The sequence below is a fragment of the Podarcis tiliguerta genome, assembly GCF_965153285.1.
Source record: "Podarcis tiliguerta genome assembly, chromosome: 1".
NCBI lineage: Eukaryota > Metazoa > Chordata > Lepidosauria > Squamata > Lacertidae > Podarcis > Podarcis tiliguerta.
In genome coordinates this window covers 48,000,478-48,006,111 of record NC_139534.1, presented here as the reverse complement: position 1 = coordinate 48,006,111, position 5,634 = coordinate 48,000,478, and the positions used below count along the sequence as shown (strand labels likewise).

General features: G+C 43.1%; 1 long non-coding RNA gene across 1 annotated transcript; it reads left to right on the top strand.

Annotated features, from left to right (window-relative positions):
* The first annotated feature begins 251 nt into the window (after positions 1 to 251).
* LOC310678326 lies at positions 252 to 4,721 on the top strand. Its single transcript, XR_014511733.1, has 3 exons — positions 252 to 576; positions 2,731 to 2,842; positions 4,347 to 4,721. It is a non-coding gene; the product is annotated as an uncharacterized lncRNA (long non-coding RNA).
* Positions 4,722 to 5,634: the final 913 nt, after the last annotated feature.

Here is a 5,634-nt window from a genome sequence, read left to right as displayed (position 1 = left end):
CATCAGGGTCTTTTCCAGGGAGTCTTCTCTTCTCATGAGGTGGCCAAAGTATTGGAGCCTCAGCTTCAGGATCTGTCCTTCCGGTGAGCACTCAGGGCTGATTTCCTTAAGAATGGATGCGTTTGATCTTCTTGCAGTCCATGGGACTCTCAAGAGTCTCCTCCAGCACCATAATTCAAAAGCGTCAATTCTTCGGCGATCAGCCTTCTTTATGGTCCAGCTGCATTTAGGGCTCCCCAATATGCAGGGTGGAGCCCTGGACTTTTCCTCCAAAGTCCTATTCTGATGGCGCCACTGTCAGAACCCCTTAGTGGACTCTTTTATTCACAGTTCTCTCTGCACTGCCATTTCTGCTATCTCTTTTATCTGTTGCCTTTTAATTCCTCTCACACTCAAGCTCTCCGCCTGCATCAACACATGCTTTTCTGTGCTCCCACTTCTCATCTCTTGGATTGCCTTACCAGCATCTGGTGATTTGATTTTCAGACATTAGCAAGTGCCTACCTCCATGATGAAAAGCTTCACCTGTTGATTCCTACATGCCAAGCTGCAGTTAGAAGAACGTCAGATACCCATGTCAGTTTGCTTGCTTGTGTTTCTGGCCAGTTGACTATTACCACTATTACTTCCCTTTTCTTCCATTAGTCCCGTCAGTTACGGGCAGCCCTCTGAGGATGATGCAGGAATGGACTCGGTAAACCAAGCTATTTCACATACACACCAAAGATGGGGGAAATAGCTCCAGTTTTTCCTTGCTGAATTCCAGATTCAGAGTTCTCTAATTCCTCTACAAAACCTTAACCCCGTCCCTTTAAGTTGTTGTTTTTATGATGCTGTATTTTAGGCACCACTGAAAAAAGGCCTATAAATGAACTAAACTTTACTGAGAGTAGCAATAATTGTAGCAGAGATTGCCCCCAATGGTCTGTTAAAAAGTCAGGTAGACAACTGCAGTAGGTCTGCAGGCCTTATGTTCTGCAGGCTTCATTTGAGATAATGGCGACAAATCATTCAAATGTGAAATGGGAGGAAATGACATTTGGACTTTCATTTTTCACAGAGCTGGTTTACTAATTGATGAATTGCCAACATCCATCTGGGTGGATGTTTCTGTTCCTTTAAGAGGGCAACTGGGGGGGGGGGGTTAGCAGATATAAATAATCTCATTCACTTTGTAGCTACTATTAGCTTCATAAACTAATAGAAAAATTGCAGTTTATAAATTCCATGCTGCCTCTGCTCTGATTGTCCCAAACATGCACACATATGAACACATGCACACACAATCCAATGGTCCAACTGTGTGAATGATGGATTGTTTTTACCCTGATGGGAAAAAGGGAGGAACTACAGAGAGATGTAATCTGTGTTGTGGCAATTTCAGGGGAATTTAAAGCCGCTCTTCCCACCATGTATGGTCCCAGTCTGGATCAGAGAGCCCTTTGCTGGCTATTTACTTCCAACAACAATGTGCAATTTCCTAGTTGCATGAATAACATCATGTTGTGTTCATCCCTCAGTTGCAATACTAGACAGTATCTTTCTTGCTTGTGCTGTGTATGTTCCATGTCAAACCACTAGCAGGTTCCAGTTTGTCCCTGTTTGTTAGCTGAGACCAGGCAAGCAAGCAACTCAACAAGCAACTAAGCAGTAATATCACAGCTGGGTCTACCTCCCAAATCCATGAAATGGGGCCAACAGAATTAGCAAGGTATCCACAGGGATGCGGAACTTGGGGCCCTCCAGATGTTGTTTGACTACAACTCCTATCACCACTGACCATTGGGTTGTGCTAGCTAGGGATGATGAGAGTTGTACTTCTACAACATCTGGAGGGCCACAGGTTTCCCATCCCTGCATTAAAGGGAAGTTTGTGGATTGCTAAGCATACAAAGTGTTTTAAGGTTGGGATTGGAATAATGGTAACAGTTCTATTGCCAAACTGAAGAAGACCAAAAAGTAGTGCTGTTCACTTGACCAGAGGTGGGGGGGACCTTTCTAGTCCAAGGACTGCATCACCTCATGGCAAACCTTCTAGATGCTGCAGTAGAAAGCAGGGCCAGAGGCAAAAGAGGAGATGGCCAGAGGCAAAAATGGAGAGTAGTGGATGTTACATGCTTGTACAGTTGCCCCTACCCCACATCTCTCCACCCAGGCAAGCAAGGGGCAAGCTCACACTTCAAAGACACATTCCAGCGCCAAGCCAGTGAGAGATAAGGCCTGGGGAGATTCCTGGGGGCATTTGGCTTTGCTTTCTTCAGTTGTAGGGACACTGAGAGAATCTCCCAGAAAAAAGGCTGGAAGATCCCCAAACACAGTATATATTGTACTCCCTCCCTCTCAGCTTTTGATGGCATCTTCTCCTCTGCACCACAGGAGCTCAGGGGAGGTGGACACAGATAGGCAGAGCTGCAGATCTATGTGGCAATGATACAAGATTTTAAAACTTGATGAGTATAAAAAAAGGCTTGCATATTCCTTTCCGTTTCTTTTGGCATCACCTGAGGCTTGAGGCTTCTCACTCCAGCGAACCGCTGGGGACACAAATCCTGATGGCAGTGCTTGACAGCTATGAATATTTCCATATAGCTTATAGATGCATGAGAAGATGTGGGTTGGGCATGTTTGGAGGAAGCTGCCTTTGGTTATTTGTAGATGGAAAAAATGACTTTAAATTGGCCTAATGAAAACAACCTTTAAGGTCTGAAATAATAATGTGCTTGTCCTCAGATTTTCAGAATTTGCCTGACTGTTGAGATACACAAACAGACAGGCAGAGAGGCTGCACACACAGAGGAAAATATTGTCATGGTGAAATGGAATGTCTGAACATCTAAAGCAGGTAATTGAACAATGTTATGGTCACCCTTTTTGCAAAGCATCATACTGAGAAAATATTAGCTGGGCAGCTAAGCCACAGGGCATTTTAAAAATAATTCTGTTTATTAAGAGATTTTCTTCCTTTGTATTACAGAAGTGAAGTAATAGAGGAAGAAAAGAAACTACATTTCTTCCAAATCCTTATGAGATTCCCTCCACCTTCAGGCAATTTACATGAAGAGTGGAAAACCCCAAAGCCACTTTTGATCTTTTATTTAATTTGTTGCTCTCAAATGCCCTAGATAAGTTTAATTCTGTTCCCACATACCATGATAAATCTGCAGAAAACCACCTGCATTTCAAGGAGGCATCTTTTCTTTCATTGCAAACCTTATATTAAGAATCTCTGCTACTATTTCAGTTACACTAGGGACTGGGGATCTGTCAAGTTCAGTTTCTTATTTTTCCAACATCAAATTCAGATGATATATTTATTTATCATTTATTTATTACATTTGTACACTGCTCTGCATCTGAAGATCACAGGACAGTTCACAACATAAAAATGCAAAATGTTTCTTGGTCAGTTCTGGGAACCACCCTGAGATCTTTGGCTGAAGAGTGGTATACAAATTTGATATTAGTTTTAATCCTCAAGGAGGTGGCTGATTGAGTTATAGCAACCTTCTTTAATGGTGCTGGGAACCCACTTTCAAAGAGGCTTTGAAGGTCAGCTTATTGGTGTTGACAAGGAACCCTGCTTCTAAATATAAATTCAGAACACCTTTTAAAATCCTGATTGTTCCTTCCTCACTGTTTCTATACTTGCCCCACACTTAATATCATATATGAAATCAGGCATGAGGCACGTTTGTAGGAAATAGCCTTGTGAGCCAAACCAGGCCCACTGAGTCCCACAGGGCCAGATGTTCCTCAGCCCCGTGGTGTCTAAGGTTGTAGCATTATTCCAGAATACCACAGATCCATAGTAACACAAATTCTGTATCATGCCACAGCTATATAATGTAACAAAGGGGAATGAATAGCAATAGCTTAGCAATGTGTGCCAGAACCAGTGTGGTGTAGTGGTTATGTAATCTGGGGAATCGGGTTCGCGTCTCCGCTCCTCCACATGCAACTGCTGGGTGACCTTGGGCCAGTCACACTTCTCTGAAGTCTCTCAGCCCCACTCACCTCACAGAGTGTTTGTTGTGGGGGAGGAAGGGAAAGGAGAATGTTAGCCGCTTTCAGACTCCTTAAAGGGAGTGAAAGGCGGGATATCAAATCCAAACTCCTCCTCCTCCTCCTCCTCTTCTTCTTCTTCTTCAATGTGTATTAATCTCATTCTCATTGCACACAAGGAAACAAATTGGATTGTTGTTGCTGTCCTTCCTGTTACAATGTGTTTTCTTTTAAAAACTCTGTTCCAGCTCAAGTGCACACTTTTTGCTGAGAGTTAAACCACCAAGAGCTTGACAGGTAAGAACGAGCAGGTGAGCAGGTGAACTCCTGACCTTTTCTTTCAGTGACCTGAGGAGCTGCAGAAAACAAAACTCTAAACCTGGTGCTCATCTAATTGGAAACCGGCTGAAGAGGCAACCGATATCCAGCAGTCATCACACCGGAGTCAACTAATTAGGTGCATGACTCTATGTCAGGGTAAAAAAAACAAAAGGCTTGGTCTAGCCCATTTGCCGTTCTCGTTCAGTGTAAATTCTCTATAGAAAAACAAACGCATAGCCTTCCTTAATGTATCTCCTGGCCTGAGGTTGAAAGCCTTGACCTAACATTGTCTTTGTGACTGGACAGATTAGCAACCTGACTATTGCACTCCCGTGAACCCTAATCATTAAAAACACAATTCAAAGCTCTGTTTTCCTGAAGCTGCAGGATTTCCTAAATGTTTTGTTTGTATATTTTTAGTTGCTTCCTGTTGTTAGGTGTTATTTAATGACATGGCTGCATGTTCTGATGACTGCTGTAGGAATAACAACTGTTTAACTATTTGTTCATTTTAAACCATAAAGTGGACTGTTTGAGTTCTCGCTGTCCCTCCTGCTGCTCTTTGCCACGGCCACAAGCCCTTACTTTATTATATGGCTACTTGTTTCTCCAGCATATATCTTCTATTCAGTAGGACCTTTATTCTCCTGATCACAAAGGGAGTAGAATCCGTTCAACCTGAGAATCCAAACCCCACAAGGAGGAACTGTGATGACTTGGCCTCCCATCTTGAGCGATAGGAGCTTCCTAGGTGCCCCGCAATCTTGACACGCTTTTGAAGAGCAGCTCTATGCTAGACTACATGTCACAGTCACCAAACGAATCAGTGCCCCCATGACAAGTTCTCTGCCCCCCTCAGTAACATTTTGACATTTATGAGCACTTAAAACCTGAAGTGCTGTCCACAGGCTGTGAATATCCCTGGTTCCAAAGCACACTCATTTGATTTCATAGAAGGAACACTGAAGGAAATCGCCATGGGCCACCTGGCACATTGGGAAATGTATTTAGAAATGCCCTGTGGAAGTTTTACAAAGCAAGAGCATTTCTCTTCTTCCCAGAATTGACAAAGAAACACCAGGGCACCAAGCCTGCAATTTTATTTTCTAAGTTATAATGTATAAAGAAAACCATAACTTGAGTATACTTTTGGTCACCTGTAACAAAGGGAAAAAATAAGGTGCTATGCTTGAAGGTCTAATCATGCTGTCCTGACAAAACGTTTCCTCTGAACATATGTGTGGAGCTTTTTGCTTCCGATGGTGGGTAGCAAAAATAGGCTGATGGGAGGAAGAGGCAAGTCATGTCTGG